The following is a 20915-nucleotide window of genomic DNA, read 5'->3' as shown; positions in this document are numbered from 1 at the left end:
TTTAGTTGCAGCGTACGTTTTATGGTAAAATTGCAAACATGCCCTCTTTGGAGGAGGAAGAGAATCAAAAATCAAAATATCCTATAGCCTCAAGACCAAAATGAAAGGTGTCATTAAAAAGGGGTTAAAGAGGACCTGTGATAGTTAATGTAGATAGCGTAACCTCAATAAACTCTTTTCTATAGCATGTCAAACAGTCACCCCCCACCCCCCTTAGGTAGTGAAACGGGGGGGGAACAACGTGATAATATGGGCTGTATTTGGTAGTGGTGGGTGGATTCAGCACTGACTGCACCTAATGAACATGATCTCATAAGAACCCAACAAAGGCACTTTAAAAAGTATAATACAATTTTATTTACAGAATAGCAAGAAATAAGTTAAAAAAAAAAAAAACACATTTAGTAGAAGACATGTATATTTTATGTAAGAAAAAAAATAAAAATGTTTAAACTTTTGTAACTGGGACAATGGAGCCCGGGCAGGTTTTCATGTTGCCAGAGATTTTCATAGTGGAAACTGTTGATTACTTCACAGAACAAAGTGCAGAAGTGAGGATCTGGAGACGACAAAAATAAATAAAATAAAAAGTTATATATTCATCTGATTTTAGAGTTTAACCGTTACTTCAGCCAACCTAACAAACTAATACGAGTTTCCCAATAGCAGTTCCACCTGACCCTCATTTACTTTTCAAACCCAAAACAGCAAAAACAGTAAGTTGGTGAAATAAATTTCATTAAACTGGAGATATGCCAATCTTTGGAACCACTGACTCATTTAATTTATTTAAAGTAATCAAAAAGGAGGTAAGATGCTGCTCATCTCAAATATCCATCTTGAAAAACTAAGCTCCTCCTAACAAAGCAATTAGTAGTCTACCACTCATCTACCAGCAGAAAGGCTTGGATCCCCAATGAGGGATTATTAAAGAGTACCTGCCACCAAACTAAAAACTTTTAAATATATTGTTCCTTATGCAATTATAAGACACTTGCCGTAAAGGAAATCTGTCAGCTTGCTCCCCCACACTAACCAGCGGTACTGGCTGGTAGTGTGGGGGACACTAATCAGTTTGATGCATACCGTCCCCGGATCCGCCACGCCATTCGCCCGCTATCTTCTTTATATGCAAATTAGCTGCTAACTGGCATGGGCAGGGTTACTGCCTTCATCTGGCACTGTGGTACAACTGCTGCCTGGCCCACAGCACCACCCGGGGCTTATGAATATTCATGTTCTCCCTCATCATCTCCCTCTCCTCCCCGCTGATTTCAGGACTCGACTGCGCTGAAGAGGCTTCCGGGTGTAGATAGGAAGCCAGCACATGCGCAGTGGAGTCCTGAAATCAGCGGGAAGAAGAGGTAGATGATGAGGGAGAACATTAATATTCATAAGCCGGGCGGTGGTTACATCACAGTGCCAGATGAAGGCAGTAAAGCCGCCCTTGCCAGTTAGCAGTGAATTTGCATGTCAAGAAGAAAGATCAGCTTCCCCCGCACTAAGAGCGACAGTTTTTCTTTTAGGATGGACCCATTTTACACCTTAATGACCAGTTTTTTTTTTAATTTGACATGTTTCTCTTAAAAGGGTAATAACTTTAGAACGCTTTTTCTGAGCGGAGCAATTCTGAAATAGTTTTTTGTGACATATTTTACTTAAGTGGTGCATTTTTGTTACCACATGCAGCATTTTTTGTGGAAAAACTCCAAAATATTGTGAAAAATTAAAATTCCTGGCGTTTAAAAAAAATATTTTTATGGTGTTCACTGTGTGTAAAAGTGATGTTATATTTATTCTGGGGGTCGGTACGATTGTGGCGATACCAATTTTATATAGCTTTTTATGTTCTTTCCTTTTCTGAGCAAAATTCTTTTCCGCCATTGTGTGAGGGCTTATTTTTTGTGGGACAATCTGTACTTTTTATTGGTATCATTTTTGCGACACATGCTACCTGCTGCCATAGCAACCAATGCCGACCAGCGATAGTATTGCGGCACCACTGTTTGTGAACAGGGGGAGCACCCTCCCCCTGTCAACACCGTAGTTGCCGTGATCAGGATTGTATCTGATGCCGGGACCTGGGGCTAACAGCATGCGGCAGCGGTCGCGGTGCCGCACGCTATTAACCCTTTAGACACAGCATTCAAAGTTGAACGCCGCGTCTAAAATGAAAGTGAAAGCTGCCCGGCTGCTCAGGACCACCGCAGTGAAAATGCAGTGTCCCGATCAGCTAGGACACGAGCGGAGGTCCTCTTACCTGCCTCCGGCGTGTCCCCTCATCAATTTATCGCTCCAGGCCCGAGATGTAAGCTTGAGCAATCGACCGCTGATAACGCTGATCATTGCAAAGCTATGGCTTTGCAGTGAACAGTGCTGGCAATCAGTGTGTGCCGTGTTATAGGTCCCTATGGGAGCTATAACACTGCAAAAAAAAAAAGTGTAAAAAAAAAAAAAAAAAGTTAATAAATGTGATTTAACCCCTTCCTTAACCCCTTAAGGACCAAGGGTGTAATGTTACGCCTTGCGCCCTGGTACTTAAGGACCAAGGGCATAAACTTACGCCCTGGCGTTTTCCGGTCCTTGCCACGCAGAGATTTTCTGCTATTAACCCTTGCAAAAATGTGAAATTTGAGGGGGAAACATTTTTTGTGAAATTTTTTATTTTTTTTTACATATGCAAAAGTCGTGAAACACATGTGGGGTATTAAGGCTCACTTAATTCCTTGTTATGTTCCTCAAGGGGTCTAGTTTCCAAAATGGTATGCCAGGTGTTTTTTTGCTGTTCTGGCACCATAGGGGCTTCCTAAATGCAACATGCCCCCCAAAAACCATTTCAGAAAAAGGTACTTTCCAAAATCCCCTTGTCGCTCCTTCGCTTCTGAGCCCGCCGAACACTTTAAATAGACATGTGAGGTATGTGCTTACTCGAGAGAAATTGGGCAACAAATACAAGTATAAATTTTCTCCTTTCACCCCTTGTAAAAATTCAAAAATTGTGTCTACAAGAACATGAGTGTAAAAAATGAAGATTGTGAATTTTCTCCTTCACTTTGCTGCTATTCCTGTGAAACACCTAAAGGGTGAAAACACTTACTGAATGTTATTTTGAATACTTTGTGGGGTGTAGTTTTTATAATGGGGTCATTTATGGGGTATTTCTAATATGAAGACCCTTCAAATCCACTTCAAACCTGAACTGGTCCCTGAAAAATTGGAAAATTGCTGCTGAACTTTGAAGCCCTCTGGTGTCTTCCAAAAGTAAAAACACGTCAATTTTATGATACAAACATAAAGTAGACATATTGGAAATGTGAATAATTTTTTTTATTTGGAATATCCATTTTCCTTACAAGCAGAGAGCTGCAAAGTTAGAAAAATGCCAAATTTTCATTTTCTTCATAAAATTTTGGGATTTTTCACCAAGAAAGGATGCAAGTTACCACAAAAATTTACCACTATGTTAAAGTAGAATAGGTCCCGAAAAAACAGTCTCTGAATCAGAATGATAACTAAAAGCATTCCAGAGTTATTAATGTTTAAAGTGACAGTGGTCAGATGTTCAAAAAACGCTCTGGTCCTAAGGTGTAAAATGGCCTGGTCCTTAAGGGGTTAATAAAAGTTCAAATGACCCCCCTTTTCCCATTAAAAAAAAAAAAAAAACACATAAATAAAAATAAATCTAAACATATGTGGTATCGCCGCATGCATAAATGTCCGAATTATAAAAATATGTCATTAATTAAACCGCACGGTCAATGGCGTACTTGCAAAAAAATTCCAAAGTCCAAAAGAACGTATTTTTGGTCGCTTTTTATCTCATGAAATTTTTTTTTTTTATAATAAGCGATCAAACAGTCCGATCAATACAAAAATGGTACCGCTAAAAACTTCAGATCACAGTGCAAAAAATGAGCCCTCATACTGCCCCATATGCGGAAAAATAAAAGTTATAGGGGTCAGAAGATGACAATTTTAAACGTATACATTTTTCACGATTTTTTACAGAAGTACAACAAAATCAAACCTATATAAGTAGGGTATCATTTTAACCATATGGACCTACAGAATAATGATAAGGTGTCATTTTACCGAAAAATGTACTGCATAGAAACGGAAGCCCCCTAAAGTTACAAAATGGCTTTTTTCTTCAATTTCGTCGCACAATGATTTTTTTTCTGTTTTGCCGTAGATTTTTGGGTAAAATGACTGATGTCACTGCAAAAAAATAAGCCATCATATGGATTTTTAGGTCCAAAATTGAAAGGGTTATGATTTTTAAAAAAGCTGAGGAGGAAAAAACGAAAGTGCAAAAACTGAAAAACCTGTGATCCTTAAGGGGTTAACAGTTAACTTCATGTGACAAGCTAAAAGCTTTATACTACAGTACTGGGGTATAAGAAGTCAAAATGAAAACCTAAGGACTTACCATATGATTTTGGCAAGATGTCAAGACTTCTGCTAATAGCATGTCTGGAGCTGAGTATGGTAAGGTAGGAAGTTGTTGAATGTTCATTACATGGTCTTCTATACCGGGTAGTAGAATAAACTCATACCTACAAGAAGCACAAAAATTTACAAGATGTACTGTGAAATATCAATCAATCAATTAACATCTTCCTGCTAAAATAGTTACCCTGATAACATACTGCACCTCTTAAATCTATCTTAGAACTAAACTCCTACCAAAGAAAAACTAGCCTAAATAGCAGTCTTCCACTGATCCACCAGCACAAAAAGGTTTGGATCCACAATGGGGGGCTTATGGACAGTTATGCCTTCAAGTGACAAGCAGATCGCTTTGTACTGCCATTCTGTGTGAGAAGCTGAAAACCTGACCTACCATACTATTTTTGCTAGATGTCATGTCATGTCTTGTCTTGTCTTATGTAGATTCAATGACTGGTAAGGTAGTAAGTTTAAGGTTCTTGCCATGGTCTACTACTACACCATGTAGTAGAATGAACTTGCCAAATCTACAAAAAGGAAAAAAATATTTAGTTATTGTAGTGACCATCAATATACTGCAAGTTTCCAATCCTAAGAACCAATAGCTTAACAAGTAACCAAAATTACGCAAAAGGTAAGACATGGTTTGCCTAGACTAAATCTTAACTACCACTGAACTACCAACACAAAAAATTGGATCCATAATGTGGGGGTGGGTGATTTGAACAATTATGCCTTCAAGTGACAAGCTAATAGCTTTGCATTGCTATGGATTTTCTCATTTTAAAGTAACCACCCCATTTTTATTTATTTTTTTGACCACTGCCAAGAACTGATGGGATTTGTGGTTATTAGACTATGTTGCAGCTGCTTAAGGTATAACCGTGAACTGCACAGCCTTTATTTGCAAACAGAAGAGGTTCTTAGCATACCATTTGGCCAAATAGTGCCATCCCACCATGGAAAGGTGACCTCATGGGGACAGACCCTATACAATTGAAATCCCTCTTTTTTTCTCAGCAGTCAAGGGCTGACGGCAGCTGTGGTCAGACTATGTGCCAGCTGCTCATGGTAAAATAGCGGCTACAGCCATCTGTTATTCCCCCCAAATAGAAAGAAATACAGCAGTATACCCTTTACTCTAAAATATATGTATTCAACACTGCTAGAGAGGTTCTTAGCATAATATTTGGCCAAATAGTGTGTACCGTCCCACCACGGTAAGGTGACCTCATTGGGACGGACCCTACACTAAAGATATGCCTCTCTTGGGCTTTTTTTATTAGACTATTTGTTAATTAGACTATGTTGCAGCTGCTTTTTTTTATTATTTTTGGCAATGAGGAACAGGAAATGCGGTGACTGGCAACAAAAGCCAGGGAAGGCGGGGCAGACTGGCAACAAAGGCCAGGGAAGGCGGGGCAGACTGGCAACAAAGGCCAGAGAAGGCGGCGACTGGCAACGAAGGCCAGAGAAGGCGGCGACTGGCAACGAAGGCCAGAGAAGGCGGCGACTGGCAACGAAGGCCAGAGAAGGCAGCGACTGGCAACGAAGGCCAGAGAAGGCAGCGACTGGCAAAGACGGCCAGAGAAGGCAGCGACTGGCAAAGACGGCCAGAGAAGGCAGCGACTGGCAAAGACGGCCAGAGAAGGCAGCGAATGGAAAAAGGCAAGAGACAAAAAGTCATTTAATTATGTAATTAAACAAATTACCCCCTAAATATAACACATTTAGACAAGAACAGGCATGATTTCATTTACTTACGTGTAGGTCCATAATTCCAGCCAGGGAAGATAAGTAACACCTGGAGAAAGCAAACTGATAGATACTTCTAGAACAAGAATATGACATAGGTCAAAGTTAGTAACTGATTGGTCTGACAGCAGCACCTCCCAGGTGTTTGTTGTCTTACACAATAGAACAGCTTCTGGAGGAAGCACAAAGACACAGGCTATTAGAACAAGTCAATGGCATAGGCCTTACCGTCTCATCGTAGCTCCTTCCAGTCTGGTAAGATGCTCATCTCACTCTTTCTTGGGTATCAGTGTCCAGGGCTAGCAGACAGCATCAAATATTCTTGCTCTACAGGAAAAGAATTCTAAAAAAAACCTACCTAGATACTTGTGAGAAAGACAAAAGCTGTTAGAAAATGAAGCAATAATGAAGAGCAGAACAAACACAAAAGATAAAAAAGCTGCATGTTAAAAACAACAATGATAGTGGCTGCAAATCCTCAGTCGAGGTATCAGCCATACTTACAGCTAGGACTTTCCTAATACATTCTTACCTTCATTTAGTAGGCACTGACTATTTGTTCTACTGATGCTGAATAGTATATGACGATAACAGAAATAACTGTTTCTTTAAGTTTAACTAGTTACTAAGGCTATCGACACATGGTGCCACATTGATAACTCCCCCAAGTTAGCAATGCAACAAGTCATGCATAGGTAGCTACTACCTAACCAGCTGGTACTAGGAATGGGGCTGACATTCACCATAGAATTATATGGTAAATTGCCAAATTTGATAAAGACTGCCACGGTAGGCAGCAACTGGCAAAGGCAAGAGACAGAAAGTCATTTAATTATGCAATTAAACAAGTTACCCCCTAAATAGAACACATTTTGAAAAAACAGACATGATTTCAATTACTTACGTGTAGGTCCACAATTCCAGCCAGGGAAGATAAGCAACACCTGGAGAAAGCAAACTGATAGGTCAAAGTTAGTAACTTATTGGTCTGACAGCAGCTCCTCCCAGGTGTGGGTTGTCTTACACAATAGAACAGAAATATGAAGACACAGGCTATTAGAACAAGTCAATGGCATAGGTCTTACCGTCTCATCGTAGCTCCTTCCAGTCTGGTAAGATGCTCATCTCACTCTTTCTTGGGTATCAGTGTCCAGGGCTAGCAGGCAGCATCAAATATTCTTGCTCTACAGGAAAAGAATTAAAAAAAAAAAAACAAAAAAAAAAAAAAACTACCTAGATACTTGTGAGAAAGACAAAATCTGTTAGAAAATGAAGCAACTTGAAAAACAAAGAGCCGAACAAACACAAAAGATTAAAAAGCAGCATGTTAAAAACAACGATAGTGGCTGCAAATCCTCAGTCAAGGTATCAGCCATACTTACAGCTAGGACTTTCCTAATTAATTCCTACCTTCATTTAATAGGCACTGACTATTGTTCTACTGATGCTGAATAGTATGTTACAATAACAGAAATAACTGAGGGTTAACTAGTTATTATGGCTATCTACACATGGTGCCACATTGATAACTCCCCCATGTTAGCAATGCAACAAGTCATGCATAGGTAGCTACTATCTAACCTGCAGGTACTAGGAATGTGGCTGACATTCACCATAGAATTATATGGTAAATTGCCAAATTTGGCAAAGACTGCCACGGTAGGCGGCGACTGGCAAAGGCAAGAGACAGTCATTAAACAAATTACCCCCTAAATATAACACATTTTGACAAGAACAGACATGCTTTTATTTACTTACGTGTAGGTCCACAATTCCAGCCAGGGAAGATAAGGAATACCTGGAGAAAGCAAACTGATAGATACCTCTAGAACAAGAATATGACATAGGTCAAAGTTAGTAACTTATTGGTCTGACAGCAGCTCCTCCCAGGTGTGGGTTGTCTTTCACAATAGAACAGCTTCTGGATGAAGCACAAAGACACAGGCTATTAGATCAAGTCAATGGCATAGGCCTTACCGTCTCATCGTAGCTCCTTCCAGTCTGGGCAGATGGTCGTCTCACTCTTTCTTGGGTATTTGTGTCCAGGGCTAGCAGGCAGCATCAAATATTCTTGCTCTACAGGAAAATAATTTAAAAAAATAAATAAAATAAATAAAAATAAAAACGTACCTAGATACTTGTGGGAAAGACACAAAAGCTGTTAGAAAATGAAGCAACTTTTAAATGTTAATTAAAAAAAAGAAAAAAGAAAAAAAGAAGGAGATCTGCAGTGTTAGACACTTCTCCCCTATCTGCAGTATAGGGGATAAGTGTCTCATTCCGGCAGTCCAAACGCTGGACCACCCACAATCTCATGTATGGGGCCCCGGCTCTGCAGCGGCCCTCTCGTGCAGGAGGCCTGCCACAGCGTACACGCCCCCTCCATGTATCTCTATGGGAGAGGCGGAGATGCAGTATGGAGAAGGCGTGACTACCTCAGTGAGGTCAGAGACATGTGCATTAGCTGCGCAGAGCCACAGTAACGCCGGGTCCCCGTACAGGACATTGTGTGGGGGTCCCAGTGGTCGAAGCCCCCCACAATCAGACACTTATGCCCTATACTGTGGATAGGGGATAAGTGTAACACTACAGGGCTCCTTTAAGGGTATATAGCACAGTGCAAAATGGATTAGGATAAATAAATGAATAAATTAGGTACAAAGACACAGGTTATTAGAACAAGCCTATGGCATAAACCATATAGGAAAGATCTTACCGTTTTAACGCAGCTCCTTCCAGTCTGGGCAGATGGGCGTCTCACTCTTTCTTGGGTATTAGTGTCCAGGGCTAGCAGGCAGCATCAAATATTCTTGCTCTACAGGAAAAGAATTCTAAAAAAAAAAAAACCTACCTAGATACTTGTGGGAAAGACACAAAATCTGTTAGAAAATGAAGCAACTTGAAAAACAACAACAAAGAGACGAACAAAAGATAAAAAAGCTGCATGTAAAAAAACAACAATGATAGTGGCTGCAAATCCTCAGTCAAGGTATCAGCCATACTTACAGCTAGGACTTTCCTAATTAATTCCTACCTTCATTTAATAGGCACTGACTATTGTTCTACTGATGCTGAATAGTATGTTACAATAACAGAAATAACTGAGGGTTAACTAGTTATTATGGCTATCTACACATGGTGCCACATTGATAACTCCCCCATGTTAGCAATGCAACAAGTCATGCATAGGTAGCTACTATCTAACCTGCAGGTACTAGGAATGTGGCTGACATTCACCATAGAATTATATGGTAAATTGCCAAATTTGGCAAAGACTGCCACGGTAGGCGGCGACTGGCAAAGGCAAGAGACAGTCATTAAACAAATTACCCCCTAAATATAACACATTTTGACAAGAACAGACATGCTTTTATTTACTTACGTGTAGGTCCACAATTCCAGCCAGGGAAGATAAGGAATACCTGGAGAAAGCAAACTGATAGATACTTCTAGAACAAGAATATGACATAGGTCAAAGTTAATAACTTATTGGTCTGACAGTGTGGGTTGTCTTACACAATAGAACAGCTTCTGGATGAAGCACAAAGACACAGGCTATTAGATCAAGTCAATGGCATAGGCCTTACCATCTCATCGTAGCTCCTTCCAGTCTGGGCAGATGGTCGTCTCACTCTTTCTTGGGTATTGGTGTCCAGGGCTAGCAGGCAGCATCAAATATTCTTGCTCTACAGGAAAAGAATTCTAAAAAAAAAAAAAAACCTACCTAGATACTTGTGGGAAAGACACAAAATCTGTTAGAAAATGAAGCAACTTGAAAAACAACAACAAAGACGAACAAAAGATAAAAAAGCTGCATGTAAAAAAACAAACAATGATAGTGGCTGCAAATCCTCAGTCAAGGTATCAGCCATACTTACAGCTAGGACTTTCCTAATTAATTCCTACCTTCATTTAGTAGGCACTGACTATTGTTCTACTGATGCTGAATAGTATATTACAATAACAGAAATAACTGGATTATTTAGGGTTAACTAGTTATTATGGCTATCCACACATGGTGCCACATTGATAACTCCCCCAAGTTAGCAATGCAACAAGTCATGCATAGGTAGCTACTATCTAACCTGCTAGTACTAGAGATGGGGCTGACATTCACCATAGAATTATATGGCAAATTGCCATTTTGAAAAGATTTATTACAATAGGTGACTAATCTACAGTTTCACTAACTGATTCTTTAGGTTTAACTAGTTATTATGGCTATCTACACATGGTGCCACATTGATAACTCCCCCAAGTTAGCAATGGAACAAGTCATGCATAGATAGCCACTATCTAACCTGCCGGTACTAGAGATGGGGCTGACCATAACGGTTATCACAAAAACAGACAAGGTATATAATGAACACCTTCTGGATGAAGTATAAAGATAGAGTGTTATACAACAATGACATGGCAGAAGTGATAAATCTAGATACTTAACTTTCCAATAGCAGCTCCTCCCGGTTGGGGCAGACATCTGGTAACTGGCAAAAAAAAAAAAAGCAGTGGTGTCAGAGCATACTGAGACTTCTCGTTCTTAGGCTAGGTTCACATGCAGTATTTTGGTTAGTTTTTGAGCCCCATTTGGTTAGTATTTTATGCCAAGTGAACCACCACAATAAACTATAATGGAACAATTTCCACTTTTTTGGTGGAACTCGTGTTACTGACCAAAACCATATGCTTGAAGTAATCAAAAACTGTCTAATGGTAAAACTGTCTTTTTCAAATAAGAACCGAGCTTTCATTCTATGAGAGCCCCATATGCCCGGATTGCTGCCAGAAAATCTTAATCCTTCCAGTACTTAGCAGCTGTATGCTCCACAGGAAGTGCTTTTCTTTTTGAATTTATTTTCTGTCTGGCCATAGTGCTCTCTGACGACACCTCTGTCCATGTCAGGAATTGTCCAGAGCAGGAGAGGTTTACTATGGGGACATTTCTTCTGCTCTGAACAGTTCCTAACATGGTCAGAGGTGTCAGCACTGTGGTCAGACAGAAAATAAATTAAAAAAGAAAAAACTTTCCGCAGAGCATACAGCCGTTGATAAGTACTGGAAGGATTAAGATTTTTAAATAGAAGTCATTTACAAATCTGTAAGACTTTCTGGTACCAGCTAATAAAAATAAAAAAAAATAAGAAAAAATAAATTGGTTTCCACTGGAGTACCCCTTTAACTTGCCTTTTGCAGCTGTCCAGATGCTGCCAATATAGCTCTCCTGTCCTCCAGCCCCTGTCTTTCTGCTTCTGGGGTCTGACAAGTTACACTGTGATCAGCCAATTGGTGACCAAAATGATGTCCCTCAGCTGGTGATTGGCTGAGCAGCAGTGTGATGTATTAGGCCCCTTGTATTGGGTAATGTGTATGCAGTAGAGCTGAGCGAGTGGTCATGTGTATGACGCAGAGTTGAGTGTGTGCATGGTCATGCTTACACAATAACACATTCAGCTCTGCTCCATACACATGCCGCACACTAATTTCTGCTACATGTAACATGATCACACACTCAGCTCTGGTACATGAACACAGTGTTTACCAACCAGGGTGTCTCCAGCTTTTGCAAAACTTTTGTTTGGCGCACACACTGCTGCTCCAGCACTTCTAGCTATGTGAGCAGTGCAACGCGGAAAAATATCACAGCTCTGTAAAGTGTGAGGTGGAGAAGGAGTGCATGGTCGAGGCGGGGGGGGGGGGGGACGTTTCGATATTTGCGCAAATTGAGTGTAAATTAGACAAAGAGGTAGATCTGTTTCTACAATAGACACCTAATGATAAATGTGTCCCCCAGTATACACATCGCACATTACATATACACACATACATTATATAAAACACACACGGACACCTCCCACATAATACATACACACCTCGCACATTATATATACACACTCACTATATACATGGACACCTCGCACATTATATATACACACTCACTATATACATGGACACCTCGCACATTATATATACACACTCACTATATACATGGACACCTCGCACATTATATATACAGGGTGGGCCATTTATATGGATACACCTTAATAAAATGGGAATAGTTGGTGATAACTTCCTGTTTGTGGCACATTAGTATATGTGATTGGGGGGGAGACTTTTCAAGATGGGTGGTGACCATGTCGGCCATTTTGAATCCAACTTTTGTTTTATACATGGACACCTCGCACTAATATATATATATATATATATATCACACAGAAAAGAAAACGTCCGGCACTCGGGAGGATGCAGGTAAAACTTGTCAATGGCTTTATTCACATGCTTAGGCAGGACACAATAGATTGTGTCCTGCCTAAGCGTGTGAATAAAGCCATTGACAAGTTTTACCTGCATCCTCCCGAGTGCCGGACGTTTTCTTTTCTGTGTGATTTCTACTAAGCCGGGAGCGGTACCGGTGTCCGTAGCACGAGATAGTGCAGCAAACGCGAGAGTGGTGAGCAGCCTGACCTTATCTGCATATATATATATATATATATATATATATATATATATATATATATATATATACACACACATACACATTACACACACTCACCATACACATGGACACCTCGCACATTACATACCCACACACTCACCATACACATGGACACCTCGCACATTACATACCCACACACTCACCATACACATGGACACCTCGCACATTACATACCCACACACTCACCATACACATGGACACCTCGCACATTACATACCCACACACTCACCATACACATGGACACCTCGCACATTACATACCCACACACTCACCATACACATGGACACCTCGCACATTACATACCCACACACTCACCATACACATGGACTCCTCGCACATTACATACCCACACACTCACCATACACATGGACTCCTCGCACATTATATATATATATATATATATATATATATATATATATATACACACACATACATACACACTCTCACTATACATAACACATATACACTGGGTTCAGTATATACACACACACACACACACACACATCATACACACTCACTATATACATGTACATTTTCACCATATTGAAGGCAGGTAGGTCTATGGTCTCCCAGTGGCTGCAGATTCCTCCCCATACTCTACACCCGCTTGTTAAGGGAGCACAGGCTGGATCTCCTCTTAAGGTGGCGGGGGGGTCCTCCTTAGTGACACCATTGTTGACAGTACATTTTTTTTTTATTGTTTTGATGCAACTTTAACTTTGGGAGTTGCAATTAGTTACTAACTACAACTCCCAGCATGCCCTGATACAGCCTATAGCTCAGCAGCTGCCCCATATAAAAACTACAACTCCCAGCATGTTGCACTTTAGTATAGGTCAGTGTTTCCCAGCCAGGGGTGCCTCCAGCTGTTGCAAAGCTACAACAGCTGGAGGCGCTCTGGTTGGATGAATACCGGCCTTTGCATTGCTGGTATTTCTAATAGATCCAACTTGCACAGTAACACCTGGAGATCACAGATCCCACATGGAGGATCAGTAAAGCATAGGAAACATGTTCTTAAAGAGCCCTCCACACAATTCTACCACAAGCTTCCTTACTTACTATGGTCACAGTTTCCCTCCAAAAGTCTGCTGCACAGCTGTCCTCACTCATGCATGGAGCTTGAACTGCACTGAAGCAGCTGTATTTAAGGATCCTTAATTAGCTGGCCACGCCTCCTCCAGAGCTGGAATCACAAACACCCTTTCAGTGCTGAACAGAAATAAATGGTGAATAAACATATAGGGGGAGATTTATCAAAACCTATGCAGGGAAAGAATGAAGCAGTTGCCCCTAGCAACCAATCAGATTTCTTTCATTTTTCACAGGCCTCTTTGTTTCTTTCATTTTTAAAGAGGCCTGTGAAAAATGAAAAATCTGAATGGTTGCTACGGGCAACTGAATCACTCTTTCTCTACACAAGTTTTGATAAATCTGCCTCATAGGGAATCTCCTTGTAATAAGGATGGGCCGCCGGCCCATCGTGAAACTGATGATCCCTGCTGCTGGTTCGGTTCTGCCCTGGAGTGGTGAGTGAATAAAAGTAGGCCTCACCCAAGCAGGGCTAATGGTGACAAAACTACAACACCCAGCATGTCCTCATTGTAAGGGCATGCTGGGAGATGTAGTCTTGCAACAATGGGCGGGTTGCATTTTTACATCTGGTGCCTCCAACTGTTGCAAACCTACAACTCCCAGCTTGTCCTCACTGTAAGGGCATGCTGGGAGTTGTAGTCTTTCAACAGCGGGTGGGTGGCATTTTTACATCTGGTGCCTTCAGATGGTGTAAAACTACAACTCCCCGCATGTCCTGTAAGGGTATGCTGGGAGTTGTAATCTTTCAATATCAACGGGTGGCATTTTTACACCTCGGTGCCTCCAGCTGTTGCAAAACTACAACTCCCTGCATGCCCTCACTGTAAGGACATGCTGGGAGCTGTTGTCTTACAACAGCGGCGGGTGGCATTTTTACACCTGGGTGCCTCCAGCTTTTGCAAAACTACAACTCCCAGAATGCCCTTACAATGGGCCATGCTGGGAGTTGTAGTCTTGCAACAGCAGGCAGGTGGCATTTTTACACCTGTGCATGCAGTTGTTGCAAAACCACAACTCCCAGCGAGTCCTCACTTTAAGGGCATGCTGGGAGTTGTAGTTTTGCTCCCATCATGCAAGTTGAAGTTTAGGATCAGGGTGCCTCCAGCTGTTGCTAAACTACAACTCCTGGGCCCCTTATTTGAGTATTGGCTGTACCCCCTGATGGTGACCCTGTGTACAAGGTAGGGCCAGCGATTAAGCCTGGTTGTCCCCTATTGGGACTGTTTTGTCTCCTATTGGGTGTGTCCGCATCCACTATTGGCAGTGTCCCCTATTCGGAGGCTGCAAATACATGACTAAATTTAGTAAGTTAATTTGTTTTCCCTTAGTCTCCTCAGCAGCACAATGGGGAGTTTTGCAACAGCTGGAGGCACAGTGTTTGGGGAAAACTGACGTACAGTATTTTTGGTGGCGGAGGCAAGTGTAAGGCTAGGTTCAGACTACGGAATTTCTGACAGAAATTCAGACGTAAAATTTCCGTCAGAAATTCCGCTTGCTAAAATGTCTAGTGTAGTGAATGGTTTTCCGTTCACAAATTCACACTTCGGAATATGTGAAGCGGAAAATCCGCTTAGAAATTTCCACCTAAAGAAAGGGGTTGCTCTTTCTTCAGGCGGAAATCCGAGCGGAACACATAGCAGTCTATAGGAGACTGCAGTGTCCGCGCAATCCTAGCGCCGACTAATTCAGTCGGCGCAGGCGGAACTCGGAATCTCCGGGCGGATATTTTCTGCCCGGAGATTCCGTAGTCTGAACCTAGCCTAACACTTGCATCCGGGTCCACCCCTATGAAAATCTCTAATTTAGTCCTCAAATGCGCATGGCGCTCTCTCACTTCAGAGCCCTGTCGTATTTCAAGGCAACAGTTTAGGGCCACATATGGGGTATCTCCGTACTCGGAAGAAATTGCGCTACAAATCTTTGGTGGCCTTTTCTCCTTTTACCCCTTATGAAAATGTAAAAGTTGGGGTCTACACCTGAATGTTAGTGTAAATTATTTTTTTTTTTATACCAACATGCTGGTGTTGCCCCATACTTTTCATTTTTATAAGAGGTAAAAGGAAAAAAAGACCCCCAAAATTTGTAGCACAAATTTCTCCCAAGTACGGAAATCCCCCATATGTGGGCGTAAAATGCTCAGCGGGCCCACAACATGGCTCAGGAGTGAGAGCGCACTATGTACATTTGAGGCCTAAATTGGTGATTTGCACAGGGGTGGCTGCTGGTTACAGCGGTTCTGACATAAACGCAAAAAAACCCACATGTGACCCCATTTCGGAAACTACCCCCCTCACGGAACATAACAAGGGGTACAGTGAACATTTACACCCCACAGGTGTCTGACAGATTTTTGGAACAGTGGTCCGTGAAAATAAAGAATGTAATTTTTAATTTGGACAGCCCACTGTTACAAAGATCTGTCAAATGCCAGTGGGGTGTAAATGTTCACTGTACCCCTTGTTACGTTCCTTGAGGGGTGTAGTTTTCCAAATAGTATGCCATGTGGGGTGTTTTTTTGCTGTTCTGGCACCATGAGGGCTTCCTAAATGCGACAGGCCCCCCAAAAACCATTTCAGCAAAATTTGCTCTTTAAAATCCCACTGTCTCTCCTTCTCTTCTGAGCCCTCTAGTGCACCCACAAAACACTTTACATCCACATATGAGGTATTTCTTTACTCAAAAGAAATTGGGTTACACATATTGTGGGGCTTTTTCTCCTTTTATCCCTTGTAAAAATAAACAATATGGGTCTACAAGAACATGTTAGTGTAAAAAAAAAATATGCAGATTTTGATTTTTCTCCTCCACTTTGCACCAAAAAAAGATGCAAATAACGACAAAAATTTACGACTGTGTTAAAGTAGAATATGTCACGGAAAAACAATCTCTGAATCAGAATGAAAGGTAAAAGCATTCCACAGTTATTAATGCTTAAACTGACAGTGATCAGATGTGCAAAAAATGCTCTGATCCTTAGGGTCAAAATGGTCTCGGTCCCTAAAGGGTTAAAAGGGTACTCCGGCGGAAATCTTAATCCTTCCAGTACGTATTAGCTAAAGATGAGCGAACTTACAGTAAATTCGATTCGTCACGGACTTCTCGGCTCGGCAGTTGATGACTTTTCCTGCATAAATTAGTTCAGCTTTCCGGTGCTCCGGTGGGCTGGAAAAGGTGGATACAGTCCTAGGAGACTCTTTCCTAGGAATGTATCCACCTTTTCCAGCCCACCGGAGCACCGGAAAGCTGAACAAATTTATGCAGGAAAAGTCAGCAACCGCCAAGCCGAGAAGTTCGTGACGAATCGAATTTACTGTAAGTTCGCTCATCTCTAGTATTAGCTGCTGAATATTACAGAGTAAATTCTTTTCTTTATGGAACACAGAGCTCTCTGCTGACATCATGACCACAGTGCTCTCTGCTGACATCTGTCCATTTTAGGAACTGTCCAGAGCAGCATATGTTTTCTATGGGGATTTTCTCCTACTCTGGACAGTTCTTAAAATGGACAGAGATGTCAGCAGAGAGCACTGTGGTCATGATGTCAGCAGAGAGCTCTGTGTTCCATAAAGAAAATAATTTCTTCTGCAGTATTCAGCAGCTAATAAGTACTGGAAGGATTAAGATTTTTTAATAGAAGTAATTTACAAATCTGTTTAACCTGGCACCAGTTGATTAAAAAAAAATACAAATAAAAAAAAAAAAAGTTTCCCCCCCGAAGTACCCCTTTAAACCCTTAAGGACCGGGGTTTTTTCCGTTTTTGCATTTTCGTTTTTTGCTCCTTGCCTTTAAAAAATCATAACTCTTTCAATTTTGCACCTAAAAATCCATATGATGGCTTATTTTTTGCGCCACCAATTCTACTTTGTAATGACGTCAGTCATTTTGCCCAAAAATCTACGGTGAAACGGAAAAAAAAAATCATTGTGCAACAAAAATTTTTTTTTTTAAATGCTGTTTTGTAACTTTTGGGGGCTTCCGTTTCTACGTAGTACATTTTTCGGTAAAATGACACCTTATCTTTATTCTGTAGGTCCATACGATTAAAATGATACCCTACTTATTTAGGTTTGATTTTGTCGTACTTCTGGAAAAAATCATAACTACATGCAGGAAAATTAATACGTTTAAAATTGCCATCTTCTGACCCCTATAACTTTTTTATTTTTCCGTGTATGGGGTGGTATGAGGGCTAATTTTTTGCGCCGTGATCTGAAGTTTTTAACGGTACCATTTTTGCATTGATAGGACTTATTGATTTTTAAATGATATAAAAAGTGACCAAAAATGCACTATTTTGGATTTGGAATTTTTTTGCGCGTACGCCATTGACCGAGCGGTTTATAGAACGATATATTTTTATAAATCGGACATTTCCGCACGCGGTGATACCATATATGTTTATTTTTATTTACACTTTTTTGTTTATGGGAAAAGGGGGGTGATTCAAACTTTTAATAGGGGAGGGGTTAGATGATATTCATTCACTTTTTTTTTTCACTTTTTTTTGCAGTGTTATAGCTCCCATAGGGACCTATAACACTGCACACACTGATCTTTCACATTGATCACTGGTTTCTCATAGGAAACCAGTGATCGAGGTTTCTGCCGCTTGACTGCTCATGCCTGGATCTCAGGCACTGAGCAGTCATTCGGCGATCGGACACCAGGAGGAGGCAGGTAGCGGCCAACCCGCTGTCCTGTAAGCTGTTCGGGATGCCGCGATTTCGCCGCGGCTATCCCGAACAGCCCACTGAGTTAACCGGCAGCTTTTACTTTCACTTTTAGCCGCGCGGCTCAGCTCTGAGCGCCGCGATCGGTGCTGCGCGCTATTAGCGGCGGGTCCCGGCTTCACTATGATGCCGGGCCCGCCGTGATATGATGCGGGGTTACCGTGTAACCCCGCGTTATATCACGAGAGCAGGACCAAGGACGTACCTGTACGTCCTTGGTCCTTAAGGGGTTAACCCGTACAGGACCAAGGGCGTATGGATACGCCTTCTGTACCTGGGTCTTAAGGACCCAGGGCGTACCTGTCGATCAGCAGGCACCCCATGCAAGTGCCCAGGGGGGTCAGACCCCCCATGTCGGCGATCGGCGCAAATCCCAAGTGAATTCACACTTGCGATTTGCGCCGATTCCGGGTCATACGGGTCTATGGTGACCCAGTGACGTGGAATATAAGGGGTATCACGGTTGTCTAAGACACCCACGATCCCCCTGTAGCGATAGGAGTGAGGTGGCAGAGGTGCCACCCCTCCTATCTCTGCTATTGGTGGTCTAGACGCGACCACCAATAGGAGATCGGGGGCGGAGGGTTTACTTTCGTTTTCCCCGTTCTTCCCACCCACAATAGGGGGGGAAACGACGGGGACCGAACGCCGAAGATCCACTTACCCATCGGTGGAAGCTGCAGGACTGGATTGGCGGCGGTGATCGGCGCGGGCTGCAGAAGAGGACGGCTCCCTGGATCCGACGGAAGCCGGTAAGTTGCCTAGCAACATCTAGAGGGCTACAGTCTGAGACTGTAGCCCTCCAGATGATGCAAAACTACAACTCCCAGCATGCCCAGACAGCTGCTGGGCATGCTGGGATTTGCAGTTTTGCAACAGCTGGAGGTCTACAGTTTAGAGACCACTGCACAGTGATCTCTATACTGTAGCACTCTAGATCTTGCAAAACTACAACTCCTAGCATGCCCACACAGCAGTTTGCTGTCTGCGCATGCTGGGATTTTTAGTTTTGCAACATCTGGAGGTCCACAGTTTGGAGATCACAGTGCAGTGGTCTCTATCTGTAGCCCTCCAGATGTTGCAAAACTACAAATCCCAGCATGCCGAAACAGCTGTCTCGGCATGCTGGGAAAAGTAGTTGCGCACCTCTAGCTGTTGCATAACTAGATCACCCAGCATGCCCTTCGGCGATCAGTACATGCTGGGAGTTGTAGTTTTGCAACAGCTGGAGGCCCACTGGATGGAAAATACTGAGTTAGGTAAAAGAACCTAACTGAAGGTTTTCCAACCAGTGTGCCTCCAGCTGTTGCAAAAGTACAACTCCCAGCATGCACGGTCTGTCAGTACATGCTGGGAGTTGTAGTTTTGAAACAGCTGGAGGTTGTCCCCCCCCCCCCCCCCCCCCCTGTGAACGTACAGGGTACATTGACATGGGCGGGTTTACAGTAAGTTTCCTGCTTCAAGTATGAGCTGCGGCAAATTTTTCACCGCAGCGCAAATTTCTAGCGGGAAGCTCACTGTAAACCTGCGCCGTGTGAATGTACCCTAAAAACACTGCACTACACTAACACATAATAAAGGGTAAAACACTACATAAACACCCCCTTACACTGCCCCCCCCCCCAATAAAAATGAAAAACGTATTGTACAGCAGTGTTTCCAAAACGGAGCCTCCAGCTGTTGCAAACAGCAACTCCCAGCATTTCTGGACAGCCACTGAATGTCCAGGCATGCTGGGAGTTTAGCAACAGCTGGAGACACCCTGTTTGGGAATCACTGGCGTAGAATACCCCTATGTCCACCCCTATGCAATCCCTAATTTAGTCCTCAAATGCGCATGGCACTCTCTCACTTCAGAGCCCTGTCATATTTCAAGGAAACAGTTTAGGGCCACATATGGGGTATCTCTGTACTCGGGAGAAATTGCGTTACAAATTTTGGGGGGCTTTTTCTCCTTTTACCCCTTATGAAAAGGAAAAGTTGGGGGCTACACCAGCCTGTCAGTGTAAAAAAATAAAAAATTTTACACTAACATGCTGGTGTTGTCGTTTACTTTTTATTTTCACAAGTGTTAAAAAGGAAAAAAAGACCCCCAAAATTTATAACACAATTTCTCCTTAGTACGGAAATACCCCATATGTGGGCATAAAATGCTCTGCGGGCGTACAACAAGGCTCAGGAGTGAGAGCGCACCATGTACATTTGAAGCCTAAATTGGAGATTTGCACAGGGGTGGCTGATTTTACAGCAGTTCTGCCATAAACGCAAAAAAAGAAATACCCACATGTGACCCTATTTTGGAAACTACACCCCTCACGTAATGTAATAAGGGGTACAGTGAGCATTTACGCCCCACAGGTGTCTGACAGATTTTTGGAACAGTGATCCGTGA

At 42.2% G+C, this 20915-nt stretch overlaps 1 long non-coding RNA gene across 1 annotated transcript in view; it reads right to left on the bottom strand.

The window, feature by feature from the left end:
- Window positions 1-375: 375 nt before the first annotated feature.
- The window catches only part of LOC130367989 (uncharacterized), a 63781-nt gene continuing 43241 nt past the window's right edge, over window positions 376-20915 (bottom strand). The window contains exons 2-8 of the long non-coding RNA XR_008892248.1: window positions 8921-10691; window positions 7290-8280; window positions 6433-7162; window positions 6214-6280; window positions 4844-4976; window positions 4430-4556; window positions 376-559 (exon numbers count right to left, since the gene is read on the bottom strand). This is a non-coding gene — a long non-coding RNA (uncharacterized LOC130367989). The remainder of the gene's footprint in view (window positions 560-4429; window positions 4557-4843; window positions 4977-6213; window positions 6281-6432; window positions 7163-7289; window positions 8281-8920; window positions 10692-20915) is intronic.

The sequence above is a fragment of the Hyla sarda genome, chromosome 1 (genome assembly GCF_029499605.1).
Source record: "Hyla sarda isolate aHylSar1 chromosome 1, aHylSar1.hap1, whole genome shotgun sequence".
Lineage (NCBI taxonomy): Eukaryota > Metazoa > Chordata > Amphibia > Anura > Hylidae > Hyla > Hyla sarda.
This window is presented reverse-complemented; position numbering and strand designations above follow the sequence as displayed.